This window comes from Ammospiza caudacuta, chromosome 1, assembly GCF_027887145.1.
Source record: "Ammospiza caudacuta isolate bAmmCau1 chromosome 1, bAmmCau1.pri, whole genome shotgun sequence".
Classification (NCBI taxonomy): Eukaryota; Metazoa; Chordata; class Aves; order Passeriformes; family Passerellidae; genus Ammospiza; species Ammospiza caudacuta.
The window spans coordinates 16,035,670-16,052,040 of record NC_080593.1 but is presented as its reverse complement, the minus strand read 5'-3'; the positions used below and the strand labels follow the sequence as shown (position 1 = coordinate 16,052,040).

Here is a 16,371-nt window from a genome sequence, read left to right as displayed (position 1 = left end):
TCAGTGGGTTAATGTTTGTGCTCCTGCAAAACTACAGACACTGTGACCTTTTAAAATCATTCATTATTAACTTAGAGAGCTTTACTTGCTCTTTTGAAATACTAGAATCAAATCCCTCATATCTGTACTTTTTAAAAGCCATGAAAATGCAAATTTCTGGGATGCCTGCTGAAATCCATGCTAACAGGTGTTAGGAATATTGTTTTATGAGGTACAACACCTTGCATAGGTTAGTTTGTGGAGTTCATCTGCTGCCCCTCACTTGTCATAGTATCTAGCATGAAATTCCACACATGCCTTTTATTTAGGAAAGAACACAAAAGTATGTTATCTTATTCCTCTGGAATTTTCCACAGTTATTTAGCATGTTAGTTTAAGCATAATTGGTTAGTGGGCACTTGAAATCTATATCTTAGCTGTGCTTATTTACATCAGGCTAAAAGTAGTTCATTTCAGTTGAGGTAAATGTGAAGCATTAGATTGCAAACGTACCTAATCCATCTCTCCTCCCCCATGACTAGAAATCCTGTGGTTAAAATAACACAGCCTCTATTCAGAGCACAAACTTAGAGCTGCGAGCAGGAGCAGGCTCGGGATTTAAACAACTCTCAGCAGATGAGTCTGTTCACGGGTCTCTCTCGGGTTTGTTTTTCATCCTACTTTTGATCCATGAGAGGAAGCCAGGCTCTCTCCTCTGGGCAAGCAAGGTAAAGATTTTCTGCATTCTCTATACGGTTGCATGCGCTTGTAAAGGAGCTTATAAACATGATTGCAAAAGGGCTGTGGCAAAAGCAATTGTAAAAATGTTGCTGTTATACAGCCAGGAGTGTTTGGCAAATGGCTTTACAATCTTGAAATGTTAGTCTGGTCTCCTGGCTATTTCCACACGACAGTGAAAGGATGAAATGATAAATCTTGCACAGAGAAGCAAGGAGCAGTGATTCTCCATCACACACCAGAGAAGCTGAGCCTGTAGGAAACAGCAAACCTGGGAGCTGCTGTCATCCAGCCAGGCTACAGCAGAGCTGGCATTTTGCTGAGTGCCAGGTGTAGTCCCTCCTGGGTTTGTCCAGCTGCTGTAATCCCGTTTGGGAGCTGAGGCTGTGCTGGAGGATGGCACTGGGTCTGTTTACTGAGGATATGCTAATGCTGCTCCAGCGTGACTCTTACAGGAACGGCGGGTCCAAGCGTGCTTTCAGGAATGTTTGGATGCGGCGTGCCAGATAACTGCTTTTCTTTCCTCTTACTGCTTCCCAAGGCGCAGGGGATGTAGAAAAGCATCATCTTTCCTTGAATAGTTATTTTATTTGAAATCCAGGAAACAAGCGTGCTGTCTGTGCTAACGCCCGTGGAGCTGCACTCGCAGTGCCAGGGTCTGTTGACTCTGCCAGCCCTGCGCTGCTGCTCACGGGGGATCCCGAGTGCCTCATCAGCCCTCCTGCACCGCGATGTTCAAACACAGAGGGTGGCACTGCTGGGGGGAATATGGTAACACCCTAACTCACATTTTTGCTTAATTTAAAATAATGCTGCCCCTCCCTGCCCCAAGGCACGGGACAGTATGATTGTGTTTTGGGGGCAGGCACTCTCTCCTTCCATCGGGGTAGCACAAACAAATGCTGCTCCAGGTGCTACTTCAGTACTGGAGAAATCCTTGTTTTGCACACAGAGATGCTCACTTTCCCCTTCCTCTGCTTTCCACTCCTTTTTTCCTTGGCTGATTTCCCATTGTGCTGTGTGCAGTCACTGGCCACCCCGGTCCCCAGTGTCCCACAGCCATGTCACTCCCCATGGCAGCGTGCTCCCCACTCCTGCTCTGCCAGAGGAAAGGGGACACACCATCTCCTCTCAGCACAGAGCTGTCGTGCTGTGGGGAAGCTTCTTGACTGGAAAAGGTGCCCTGGTCCCTTGAGCCAACAGTGCTGCTTTTCCTGGGGGAGAAATGCAGCTTTATCACCTGGGTGCCCGGCTCAGGGAGGGACAAGCAGGGCTGCGAGGAACACAAACACTCCTCTTTTCCTGATTCTCTGAGCACACCGCGGCAGAGAGGCAGCTCAGAGAGAGAACATGTGCAAAACAAAGAAATGCGGTCAGGCAGGAACTATAAAATTCCAATATAGAAAGTGGGGCTGATGTCATTTTAACATCCTAAGCAGTGCCAAGAATTCTAAGCTCTGTATCAAGATTCAGTGCAAAACCCCCACAAACTCACCAGTTGTTCTTGTGGAAAAATTAACTTTTATGGAAAATATGCATGGGAACATGCCAGAGGAGTGTGTTGTTTTATTTCTTTTATTAATTTTGAATACATTAGTTCAGAGAGCAATCCCATTTTAGCATCAGCTGCCTCTATCCAAGAAGCAGAAGCTCACACACACAGCTCACAAATACTGGAGGCGAGGGAGCTGTGTTTTCCTCTGTGATCAGTTGTTAGATGGAAAGAGCTGCTGGAGTAGGAAGGGTGTGGGAAGGCTCAGTGGGATGACTGACTTAAAGCTTTTTTCCTGGTGACATATCTGAATCGTGATCAGATGCACCTGAATGGAGCAGCATCATCAGCTATTATAATGCTGAGTGCGTCAGAGGTGGGATTGCTGCAGCTCCTGTGATAAAGGTCACTCATCTCTGTCCTGCTGCAGGACTGCCTGTGCTGCTGCTTGTAACTTTGTCAGACTTGAAAAGTTTAGACTGAGCTCTTCCAACTTGATTGTCTGCCTTGGGATAAGTTCTTTTCTGGAAAATTTCAGCCAAAACTGTCCAGCCAGCTTTGTGCATTCCAAGAATGAGCATAGGGAAAAAGGAATTGTTGTCCAACTGGAAAAAAAAAGAAAGGAAGAAACAGGAGGGGGGAATCTGGTGATCCTTTTTTGGGATAGTTCTTATCCCTCTGTGCTCTGGAGTTGAGATCTGAAATTTGGCAGCTTTCTGTTAGGAATGTGATTTTTTTTTTAAAACTTTGTAAATCTCCTCCAATTTGCCTTAGTGATAGCCTTTGAAGGGAGAAAATAGCAACTTCTTAGGGATGTGCTAAGGCTGAGCAGTCAAAATCTGCTGAGATTCCTTCCCACATGAGTGAGCTCAGCCCAGCATCCCAGCAGCTCCCAGTGCTGACCCCAGTGCTCCTGTGCACACAGTCAGTGCCACCAAGCTCCTGCAGATCCTGGTGCTTCCCCACAGCATGACAGGGACACAGGCCCTCTCTCTGCAATCCAAGAGTCATCCCAGCTCGAGGAGCAGAATGAAGATGGGCTCTTGGTGTAGTGCTGCTCAGGGCACAGTTGATGGTCAGTGGGAAGGCAGGAAGGGAACAACACTGATTCTTTCCTGTCACAGCTTGGTGACAGACAGGGACTCAGGCAATGCTGGGCTAAGCAAAGACCTGGTACTTGGATGCTAAAGCTGGAGGGTTGCATGGGAATGGTTTGAGGAGTACATGGCACAAATGAGCAGTACATGGCACAAATGAGGAGTCAGGGGGCCTAGGAGCAGGTCAGGAAGGAGTATGTCAAGGTGTGAGCCATTAGGAGAGTCCAGGCACAGCAGAGCTTGATATGAAACCTCAGCTGCCCCACCCTTGGTCCCTTTTTGAGAATATGAGTGCTGCCTCAGCCTTGGCTCCAGTCCCACTCTCCCTGCAGGGTCTCTGTGCCAGGTCTTGCTGAGGCTCTCCCAGTCTGCAGCCAGTGGCTGTGGGTGCCCCACTGTCTGCACGTGCCATAAGGCCCTGCTCCTGATGTCCACTGCTGCCATGGGAGTTGGGGGGAGCTCTGCCTCCAGAATGTCCAGTGTGCCTGGTGATGAACACTCCTGCACAGCCCCATGGCTGTTGGTCACCCTCTGGGGACAGCTGGGATGGGTGACCAAGATTCTGATAAAATAGTGCCTGGTGCAGTCAAGCTGTTGCTGACATGCCTGTCTCTGTTTCCATTTTATTCAAATGGCTAAAGAACCACCACCATTGACAAAAGTATTAGAAAAACCCAGGTACTACAGGGAAATGTGTCATTGTAGTTCCAAGTTTTGGGAAATTCAGTCATTTTTATTGAGAAGTTGGGAAGAAAATAAAGCCTAAGACTGCACTGAACTCTAATGGAAAAAAACCAAAATTCTATAGAATATCTCCAGTGAAAAAAGTTCATCCAGTACCATGGGATAAAGCTGAGACCTCTGGCAAAATATTGTGTGTTCATCTAATTAACAATTGTACCACAACACATAGCACAAAGGAGGCCTAATTCTGGCATCTCTTGCCTCATGGATTTTTCAGTCATAGCAGTATTCTTACAGCCTATTTTTGTAGGCAACGCATATGCAACATTGGAGACAGATGGCAAAATCTCAGTGCTCATTGTGACGTGATTTCCACATCCAAAGGTAGGAGCTGCAGCCTGCTTGTTTCCCCTCCTGCTGCAGTGGCAGGGAAAGGTGGTTTTCCTCACTTCTTTTATGACTATAGACTATGGAGCAACCTGGACAGCCCCTCCCTCCACAGAGACAGGCTGTGAAGTTTTGTCATCTTCATCAGCTCCTGTGAGCCCCATGCTCTGTGAGACTGCAGAAACAAAGAACAGAAGGACAGGAGCTGTGAGAACAGTGTGAGGAGATCAGAGCTGCCTACAGCCAGCTGTGGAGGGGGGAAGGAGCCCTAGGAAGCTGTGAGACATTGCTGGCCAGGGCTGCAGGCAGGGCTTGCTGTGCACTGACAGCCTTGCCTTAGTCAAGGATGTCACAACCAGGAGTTGTAAGGAGGGATTTGCAGGGGAGCTGAAACAGAAAAGGAAAAGGAGAGGTGAATACTTATGGGATTCTGCTCTAGGGGTCAAGGTAAAAAATGGACATTGCTGAAGTTTTATGCTGAATAAGTATGGAGTGGAGTTGTCAGTTGAAGGAGCAGAGATACTTATTGAGAATGTCCTTGTGGGAGCTGTCACAAAGTAAATAAATCCAGGAGGATGTTGCTCTTACAGCTTTGATGAGATGATTACAAGTAGGGAGCAGCACCATGAATAAGGCAGTCAAGTCTGTGCATAAGGTTTCTTGCAAAGATCTGAAAGAGCTGCTGCCTCCTCATCTGGCACCCCAGCTGGTCCAGCCAGGTCCTCACACTGCTCACAGCCCAGAGCAAGAGTCAGGTCACCTCGTGAGTGCTAACCCAAAACCTTCATTGCTTGATGAATTGTTTGACCTACTTGAGGCTCAGACTCTACTCAGAGAATCCCAAGCTCTTCCTGCAGTTTTGGCCTGAATTAAACCAGTATGTGTAACATGACTGGTTCAACAATCCCAATACTGTGCCTTGGGACTTCGCTGGAAACTAAAGTACATGCAATTAATTCTGTGGTTCCTCAATGAACAAAATGGGTCTTTTGTGTAGTATTATTACTCATTTGTTTACAATTAGTTATGAATCATGAATTGTTTTGTCTCAGAAATTAATGCTATTTTTTTCCCAAATTATCAGGTTTTTACCTACCTTACATACCCTGATGTTTCCACAGATTCTGTGAGCCAAGCCCACTGTCCTGATCCATGCCAGAATCTTGGGTTTCTGAATGTAATTGTAGAGTAAGATTGAGGTCTTCAGATCTTGTGGCTTGAGAGAATCAAAATGACCCAAGACCTGAGAGAAGGTTGCTACTTTCCTGCAATTGCATTTCAAATATAAATATATCTTCATTTTATTCTGCTGTGCAGTGATGTGTGTTAGGGTGAAACATCCAAAAATCTGCTTACAAATGGATGTACAGATTTTGTCTCCTATCAAGGCACAGCCCCTTCTGAGCACTCTTGTAGTGACCATCTTGGTAATCCAAACAGTGTTCTCCTGTGTAAATCAAGTCCTGCTCAATACAGGGAATCTGCCAAGTCTTCAAATGTATCCATGAAATGTGTCACTTGGGCTGTGTGACCTTTACAGAATCCTCCAGTTTCAGGGACACTTTGGAAAAGTGACTTATTATGTGCTCTATTGCCTTGCAGCTCAGATACAGAAGGGGATTGAATACACAGTCGTCAGGAAAGAAATACTCATTTCTGGTAAGGCAAAAAGGCCTTACCTTTTTCAAAAGCACAGGTTGAGGAAGATGAGCATTTCAGCCTTTTTCACTGGTGAATTTGGGAAACCCCTACTCAGACACAAATGCACATTGACTGGATAGCACTGCCAGGGTTTGCACCCCTGCTACACATTGGCACAAGGCAGAAATCCCCTTATCAATAACTTCCCTCAGAGAAACAGAATCAAACAAAATGATGTTTGATCCACCTCCGACACCTTTGCTCATAATGGATTGTTTTGGCCTCTTGTATATTTGTAATCAAATGTTGCTGCTTTTCACACACATTTCACTGTGTTTAAACTGAGAGGGATCTTACTTAAATATTTATTTAAACAATAACATCCCTTGAGTTCTTTGTAAATTGCTGTACAAAATTAACCCCAAACACTATTTTAAAAAGTTAATTAAACTGGTTTTCTGCCTGAGCAGTGCTGTGGGCCAGTGCCTCCTTCTACCAGGGCTGAAGATCCTGCAGCTCTGAAAGATCCTCCTGCTCCACAAGACTCATGCACCCAGCCCTCAAATTTTTCCAGCTGCTCCCAGAGTTGCAGAGCAGAGTTTCAGAAATCATATTGGTTTTGCCCCAGGAACCCAAAAATCCTGTAACTTCCAGGAACAGGATCCTTTCCTGAATGCAGGAAAACTGCTCTGAGAGTTGTCTCTTCCTACTGGTACCCACAGACCATGGCTGAGGCTGGAAACACAGCAATGCCAACCCTATGCAGCTCACAACTGCTGGGCAGCGTGAGGAGGCTGAGGCCGCTGATATTTTTCAATAGTATTTAAATTATAACTTCATAACCTGCAGGTCTGGGAATTTCTGAGCAAAAGACCCTAAAATTACATAAGCCACACAACATACTCTCTGTTATTTGGCTGGAGTCTGCAAATCTAAGGACTCACTATCCCAAATAAAAATATTTTTTATTATATATAAAAGAGAGGATTCAAACTCTTCATTAGCAGGCCATTTTCTTGTATTTAACTTTTGTTAAAGGTGGACTTACGCAGAAGTGTAGGTAGCATTAAAGTTATCTCTTAAAAATGTTGCACTAGATTAGCAATATTGAAGTGAAGAAGAGCTACAGCCCTTCTTCTGCATTTCTAATTCCACATTCTTCCAGCATCTTGATGAATCAGTTATTGGCTAAATCAGTTATAGTCAACATGGATTTGGATGGAAATTGAGTTACTCACCAGCTAAAGTAAGTGCAAAGAAGATAATTCATTATGCTGCTCCTTAGCTATAATTGAAGCTCATCTCCTCATTTGAGGCTCTGTGTGGGTTTAATCATAGAGCTGAACTGGGGGAAAAATACCAAAGCTTCTCTGAATCATTTTTATTCTTGCTCCAGTTCTTTATCATTAATTACATCAAGACAGATCTCCAAGGAGACAAAGAGTGGTGCCGTCAGCCTGCTGGCACTTAGGTCCCCCCAAAACCTTCACTTCTTTTGCTAAGTGCAATGTGTCTTTGCATGGTCCCTCGGGGGAGGAGGAGGCAGGCAGCATTTTGCTTGAGATCCTTCTTGTTCTGAGTGCAGATTTCCACAGACCAAATAAAAAGTTACAGCCTTTTTAGCGCTAACACTAGAGGTGAAGCTGGGAGATCAATCAGCCTTTTCTCAGCTGAAGAGGATTGCAGAAACAGTTTTGAACATCAGGAGGGTATTGAGCATTACTTTCCTCCCATGGTGAATGCAATATGTGGAACATGTGCCTCAGACATCCTTTCCTTTTTCCATTTGAATGAGAAAGACCTCCTTGTACTTTTCTCTCCATTAGGCAAAGCCATGTTCACCAGCATGGATGAAGTACCACAGTTCAATAATTTCAGATCAATACTTCCTTACTTGTCTCTGTTCAGAGGAAGCATATTTTTCTCTCCATGGGTACATAGAGCCTTTATCCAGCTCTTAGCCACCCAGACATCTTGTGTCAGTTTTAGGGTTAATTTCCTCCTTTTAGATTCCTGCCATTATTTCCTCACAGCACCTGGAGTCAGCCTTTGACAGTAAATGTGTCTGAAATAGGATTTCCAGAATAAAGGGGTTTTTAAGTTTTTTTGCCTGGACCAGTCAATATGAACAGCCACTTGGTAGCTAGAGAAGGGTTTTTGTCCTCTCCTTCCAAACTTTTGCCCTTCAGCTCTTGCAACTGGGCCTGGCAGTTCCACTTCAGGAGATCTGAGAATCATGCCTTTGTCCACAATCAGATCAGAAAGTGAAATTATAGAAAATTTTAGGGAACTGCATGATCCTGAAACTTGTTTCAGACATGTCCAGGTTGCTTAACTCCAAAAAAATGAAACATTTTGATGGTTCAGAAAGGAAACAACTTGTTTCTAGTTTGAACTGAGTGAAAGCCTCTGAGTTCCTCTCAGTTTGATGTTGGTCCATGCCCTCTCTCTTGTGCTGTGGTGTCTCATGAGGGCTCTTGCTCACCCATAGCTGTGTCTGACCAGCTGAGCTGCACACACACCTAACTCACAGCAATCACACTCCTGTGTCTCTCCACTGGAGATAGGAATACCCCTTCCACCAATTTTCTCAAGATCACACACACCTGTAATGGAAGGTATTCACCCAGACAAGGGATTTTGGAAACAAGGACTGCAGCAGGAATCTCATCTTTCTCCTGGGAACCTGATGTAAGACCCTGTAAAATGCAGGACTGAGGAAAGCAACCATGTAGCATGACCTGAAGCTGTGCCAAAAGAAGCAAGCCACTTATTTCACTGTGTTCTTGCAAGGACTGGAGCTGCCTCCTGGACATGGTAATTCTCACTTCCCAACTTTCACTCTACTAGATGTGGAGAAGCAGCTTGAAGTGTGATGCTCCACATCTGTTCTGGCTGTCCTGCCCATAAACCCAGCTGTTTCCTGCAGAGTTGGGGACAACCTGGGCAAGGGGCAAAAGCAGAACCAGGAACTGTGACCACTGTACCAGGCACCTCTACAAAGGTCTCAGATGTTTGCATGGCCAACGTGTGCCCTGGTTTAATTCAGCCCTGTTTGTGTGGCTTTGTGAGCAATGAAGCAGCAAAAGTCCCAATGTTTGACTACTGTTATTTATTAGGTAGAATACTGCCCAGCCCTGAGCCTGAACTCTCCAAACCAAAGCCCAATATATACAGTCCATCTTGCCTCTCTCCAAACATCATCCAGCATCAATCACAGCACTGTAAATTGTTTACACAAAACTGCAGACATCATAAGTTATTAAATAACTCTCTTGTTGGTCAGATAAGTAAATATTTCCAAAGACTGTGAACATCGTGGCAGGCTGGAACTGCCCAGACCAGCTCCAAATGGATCCCAGCTAACAGGGGACCATATTTGCCTTGCCTTTGATGTCCCTGCTCCAAATTGGGCTGAGAAGGGATCTGAAAACAAGCCTCCCTAAGGGAAGCTTATGCAGTTTTAAAGATGCTCAACCTTCTGTAGAGATAACAAGAAGAAGAACGTGGAAAGAGTTTGCAAAGAAACTATCTTCCTGAAGCAGTAAATTTGAACTTGTGGGAGTCAGACCCTTCCCCTCCTTCTCCATGTCCTCCTCTTTAAACACAGACAAATCAAATGGATGCCAAAAAGTCTCTGCTGCAGACGGGGTTGAGGGTTCGTTCCTTGGGCCATAGCTGGAGATTGCCAGGGGATTTCTCTCGCTGTTGGTGGAATGGATGGTGGCAGCACCTCCACACAAGCACCTCTCCTTGCAGGCAGCCCTCCCAGGAGCTCTGGCTGCCGGGAGGGGAATGGTGCTGCCTCTGACTCCCACAGTTCCACTGCCTGCCCCTGGTAAGTCTCTGTGCTTTTGCAAACAGACCGTGGCTGTCTGCTGCTATCGGAAACACTCAGAAACACGTTGTTCTGTGAGATACTTGTTTCCAATCATTTCCAACAATTATTTGGGATATTTTTCCTTTCAAGTTCACTGAGTTGTACCAGTTCACCTCCTTTTCAAAGGGATTGTGTTATATGCAGGAATGTGGAGTTGAAAGGACCAGAATTTTTGCAACAGGAATTTGTTTTGGAAGCAATCGAGTTGGAAGGAGAGGAAACGGGCAGCCCACCAAGGGCTTCGGCAGGATTATCCCACCCTTTCAGCAAGCTACAGCCAGGGCAACTCATGAGCTGGGGCTGAGCCTGCTTCTGGTGGGGGTAGGGACAGACAGACTGCTCTCACCAGCAGTTTAATACAGCACAGGATCCAGTCATGTCTCTTGAAAGCTCATCTGAAAATTCCCCTCAGGCACAGACCTCAGTGATGTGAATCAGGGAATCATAGAATATCCTGAGTTGGAAGGGACCCCAAAGATCACTGAGCCCAACTGTGGCAGCCACTGTGAGGTCGGAGAGGTTCAGCTGGGTTCAGCTGGCTCTGGGCTGCTGCTGTTGGGTCACTGGGTGCTGAGGAGGGCACTGGTCTGCTCAGCCCCTGCCAAAGGGCAGGCACACAGTCCATTTCTAGATGAAAACCCATGGACTTGAGTCTAACCTGGTGCTGAATCAGTGACTCAGCTGTGAGTTTGGCATTTACTTGTTTGGTGCCTGACTGGCACCTCCTGGCCTGCTTTTTCTTTAGCAAGATTTTAATTCTTAGTCTTTTGAGATACTTCAACACCTCCCATTGCTGGTGCATCTGGGTAGTTTTCTTAAAATATATGTTTCCTTGCACTGTGTGTATCACTTATTTAATGTCAGAGACATGTGTGAGGCTGTCCATGTTTGCAAAAACTCAGGGGTTTCATCCCAGGGCTGAATCAAATGCTGCCAACACAGCACAATACAGACATAAATAAAACACAGCTTGTAGAGACCAACTGTCAGTGGTTCTCAACTCCTCAAATATCCATTTCTGTTTGTGCACAACCATACTTACTGGCCCTCCTGCCTCAATATATTCAGTATAAACTGATGATTGATTGAGAAAACAGGTTAAGAAAAAGAAAAAATGCAAAAGTAATTTCTTACACAAGTGGGTGCATGTGGAGGGGAGATGGAAAAGGGTGCAGAGGTAACACCGACCTGGTGGGATACAGGGCAGCATGAAAAGGTGTCAATACAGTCAATATGTTCATGTTCCACAGGTGCAGAGAGGTTTCACACCTTGGAGTAAATGTTTCCCAATTCCTAACCACACATGATAGGAAAAACCAGCATGCAGAAGGAAACACATTCTGGTAACTTGCCAGAAGGAAAGGTGTTATTTTTCAAAAGAGAGCTGGAGACGCTCCAGCTCTGGATTCATATCCAGCTCAAGCCTCCAGCCACAAATACAAACCTGCACTAATTTAGACACTGCCAAAGAGCCACCACTCTTGTGGGCTGTGTCACACACAGCTGTGTGGCATTGTGACATGTCTGTCACTGAGTGGGGTGTCCCAGTGAGCTGGATGTACCTGTGGGCACTACTGGAGGAATACCCTCCCACACCTGGAGCCCCAGGGAGGGACTCACTCACACTCTGCAGGACCCCACAGCTCCCAGAGCCCATCTCAGCCCTGTCCCTTCCCCTCTGCTGGGGCTATGGGTGACCCATCTGTTCCACCAAACCCTGCCAGCCCTGGGTACATGCCCTGCTCTCTGCTGAGGAGGTGATGTGTTGGCAATCTCTGCTCAAAGCTTTGCTGTAAGATAAGGTACTGTGCAGCTGGCTCTGTGGTAGTGTTCCTATTGACCAGCACCTACAGGAAGCTTGCAGTGGGAATAAATTTGCCCTTAAATAAGTGCATTTCTTTTCCTATCTTCATTGCAACATGTCACTGTTTTTTCAACCATTAGTGATTTTTCCCCCCTCTCTCTTAACATTGTCAGTGATTTCTGTGTCAGAAGGGGGAGTATTGTCAGATCACATTCTCATGATGGGAGAGGCAGAAAATCCGTTCTGTATATCATGTGACCTTGGCTTGCAACTCCACAAAGGATTTCTTCGAGCCCTGCTCATTATCTCGTTTTATACTTTAAAGAAAAGTGAAAATGCTGGTGACAAATGGCCTCGTTTATCACATTTAATTGCCTGACTATTCTTTTAAGCCTCTGAAACACACTTTGGGCCAAAGCACTGGGAAAAGAACATGCCATTTACCCTGGTCTGCTGCCAGGTCACATTAAAAAATGTTCAGGAGGTGTTTTCTAGATCAGTACACGGAGTAGGAGTAAGGGTGTGCACTCTCACCGCAGCATGCTTCCCTCCTGGTTTCTAGCAACCATGACAGTGTCAGCCCTTTCACAAGCAAGCAGCAGAAATGAGCAGAAATGAGAATTCCGAGTGAAACTGTTGGGGGAAGGGTGAAGCCACTAAAAGTTGTATGTGAAAGGTGTCAAGACTTCCCTGCTGACTAAGGGATTGCCTAGACTGGGACTGTGGGGGTCTCCCTTCATCCCAGAACTAACAACAGAACTAACCATAATTTCAGGGACAGCTTAGGCAATGTGAAAATCAGTGCCGTGCTTGTTGCAGCTATGGCAGGAGCTGTGCTGATTGTAGGTTGTGGAATGACAATTGGAGATAGGGATTGAAAACCCCAGAGATGCAGTTTGGGGGGATGAGTGCACAGCTTTCCCCAGCATCCTTGAGACAGGCTGGCACTGACTGTGTGAGCCCATGGGTTGTGATGGGTCATGGGCTGCCCCTAATGTGTACCTATAATGTCATACTGCTGCAAAAAACCCCCAATCACCACTGTAAACTACACAGATAGAAACACAGCCTGTAAGACATCTCTCTTCCCTCAGTTCAGCTCCCCTTGCTAGTGTGAGACTTCACCCAAAATTTTTTCTTCTGGAAGGAGATGGTTCTCCTCAAAAAGGGTGTATATGGGGATGTGCAGGAAGGTAGGCAAAAGAAACTGGCTTGATTGAAGAACAGAAATCTAAAGAGAGAAAAAAATGTTTTCAATCACATAAAGGGCTGATCAACAAGAAATTTAATAAACTGGTCTCTGTCCCTGCTGCAGATATCAGCCACATGCTAAAATTTCAGTCAGGGTGTGTACTGGGTCTGGCTGGGAGGGAGTTAAGAAAGACAATACAGATTTAAGGAATGTTTTTAATAGTAAGTGTAGTAAAACACTGAAATACTTTGTCTCAGGAGACTGTCGAGGTTCTGTTATTAAAGATTTTTCAGAACAGGTTGTTATACAGACATCTGTAAGGATTCACCTAGGCATGGGGTGGAATGATGGACTGGAGCCAGCCTGAGTCCCTGGGGACCCTTTGCATGAAATTTTCATCACATTAATGTGAACACAAGACCCTTCTTATAGAGTACCAAAGACACCACCCTGTTTTTTCACAAATCCCTCCAAAAAGGTTTCAGTCTCTACTGAGCCTGTCTCCAGTTTGGAGATGGGAATGTTTTGACTCCTTTCCCCAACCCACTCTGAGACAAAGGGGCCAATGAACCCCAGAGTCACAGAAACCTTCTCTTCCCTCCTGTCCTCTGCCAGCCTGGGACCCCTGAGATGGAAAGGGCAGGGGAAGGACCCTTGTTCCAAGTGGTGCTGGAGTTTTGTGCCCTGGGAGAGCCATTCCCACATTGCTGCTCCTTCCCATGGCAGCACGCACAGGACACCCCAAATCCCAGTGCCACCCCACAGCTGCTCACCCCCGGGGACACCAAGGGCCTTCCCAGCCCCCAACCACCCCCTCTGACCACAGGGGGACCCAGCATGGCATCCTGAGTGAAAGACTGACACAAATCCCACTGTGCTGATTAGCCACCTCTCTAATCCCCATGATGTCAGCGGGGTTTTGCCTGGCAGGATTTGGCCCATGGCCAAAGAGCTCTGGGTTTCATAGGCCTGGCTCTGGCAGGTTATCTATCTCCTGGTGGCAGGAGGAGGCTGCAGGTGTGAGCCTGCAGGAGGAGCCTGAGCTGGTGTTTTAGATACCCAGCAAGATTTACTGCCAAGCTGTGTTCCTCTTTGTGCGAAAGGTGTTTCATGAAGAATGCAAAAAAATCCTACCATGCAGTTCATCTTTAACTACACAGCATATACATATATGTATATGGACGTGGGTTTGATTATATCTATGTGTATAAATACATATATATAGTAATTGTACTGTTTTCATAGTTTGTTACAAGCACAGTTTTAGGGGATAAGACAAGGTACATGTGTGGTGGGGGGAGGAAAGGAAGAGATGCAAAGAGAGGAAACTGCTATTGTACACAGCAGCTCTTTTCTAACCCCCATTTTTTACACTGATGGAATTCACCCAGTGACTGTTTCTACTATTTAAGGAAAAAGGTTCCTATACAAAATCCTGTGGTTTTGAAGTGATCCTTTTATAGGCATAAAAAGATTTTTCCATATCCCTCTGTTTGATTTCTTTTCTTTTACTCAGACCTGGCTACTCAAATAGATATTTGCAGAATATCATGCACTGGAATCAGACACTTCATTCCTATTCTTGGTACTGGAGATCAAATATCCCACCAATTTACCACATAAAGCCATGGGGATGCAAACTGAAGTCAGTTTAGCTGTAGGCAGTGCAAGAGAGAGTTGAATTTTGTTCGGCACCCATCCCAAGGGATCTTGTGCTGGCAGTGACCCATCACAGAATTGAATGTGCTGTATGTTCCACAGCAGGTTTGCCTCTCCCAGGCTTCTCACTGGTGGTGAATATTAATGGTGTTTGTAATCTCATGATTTGGAATAAAAATAACTATATGTTAACCTTGAGTTAATAACACAGGGGTTTAGGCAGCATGTCCTACACAGCAGTTGGATGCAATGCTCAGCCTGGACCTGGAGCAGGGACCTGAACACTCATTTCACATATCCCAGAAGTGGGAAATGTGGCATTCCCATCTGTTTACCACATTCCCAAAACATAGTGGGGACATCCAGGACAGTGATGTGTGATGGGGCTGTGGTGTGGGGTGCTGGGCTGTGTTTGTGGGCTCTCCTGGGCAAGGCTCGTGCAGGCAGCACACACCATGTGCAGGGTCTCAGCTGGGACACAGCCCAAGGGCAGATGCTGAGCTGCTTGGCCCAGCTAAAATCCTGGCATGTGAAGCAGCAAAGCAAACCCTGGAGAATTACAAGCAGATCCTGAGACACCTGAGGGTTCTGTGTCTCTCAGGGAATTGGGCACAAGTGCCAACCAAGCTGGGAATCCAAAAGCAGCACCACACAGCTCTGTGCTTTGTGAGGACCAACACAATCTTTAATTTGGTACTCAAGCCTGTACAGTCATATACTGTGCTGGAGGTAGTTTTTCTGCACAGAACTACAAGCCAAGGGATTTACAGAGCTCCAGTAGCTGCTCACTGCCAGATGTCTGTTATCTCATCATATACATATGCTCCACAATGGTGCTGGAGCTAATGCTCTCCTGCACTGCCACAGAGACGTGCCTGGTACCACCAGTTTGTGCTGACATAAATAACAACCTGTCCAAGCATCTCCCCTGCAAGTGCTGGGGGAAGGGGCAAGGACATGTGTTCCAGATGGAAATACAGCCAGGGGTTGTGCCCTTGGTAGCTTTGAGTTATGTAACTTCATCTCAATGCAACATGAGAGGAAGCGATTCCTCCACACAGTGCATCGTATTTGGCTTCCTGCTCACTTACTTTTTATGAATATAGGAGGACTGGTTGTAGGGATGATGACAAAACTACAGCAAAGCAGCTGAGACCCCAGTATATCATAAAAATTAACCTGCTATGTGGCTCCTCCTTGACAGATGAGGTATGCTCACTCATCCCTGCCTTAAAGTTATGTAAATCTCTGACTTCAGAGGAATAAATTTTGGTTTACTCCCACACTGAATGAGTGGGAAATGCTAAAGCTGCATTTTGGATCAGTGGTACAGGTCTCAACTCTACAGGCTTTGAGGGCTTTCAATTTAAAAACATCTTTTTGCTGTGTATGAGGTCACCACAGAAAATTATGTGATCCACATATGCTTCCAGCTCATCTAGAAGGAACTAGTAAGGCCAGGCTGAAGATATATAGACAGAATGGGGATGAAAAACTAAGTGATGTCTGCCCACAGAGGGACAAACTCGTGGCACCCTCCCAAATTGTGGGTGGTCTATTGTGCATTGCTCTAGTCAATGGGAACATTGCACTCATACATGCAAACCTAATTTGAAAAAACAATGAATGTATTGTAACCTCATAATTCATACCCACTGAACCTCAGCTCTGTACTCCAATACATAGTAGTCTTCTCAAATCCTGCAATTTGATTTTAAAAAAGGAATGCTGTGGGTGTTGAGTTAGTGTAGAAGTACACAAGACCATTGATGACTCTGTTTTCATCTCCTCAGAGCATAAGGCAAGTAGGTGATTTAT

The 16,371-nt window shown here is 45.7% G+C and overlaps 1 protein-coding gene across 1 annotated transcript in view; it reads left to right on the top strand.

Moving 5' to 3' along the window:
* The first annotated feature begins 608 nt into the window (after window positions 1-608).
* JCAD (junctional cadherin 5 associated) overlaps window positions 609-16,371 on the top strand; it is a 59,744-nt gene continuing 43,981 nt past the window's right edge. Inside the window, exon 1 of the mRNA XM_058825126.1 lies at window positions 609-707. The gene's annotated coding sequence lies outside the window, so the exon portion shown is untranslated. The remainder of the gene's footprint in view (window positions 708-16,371) is intronic.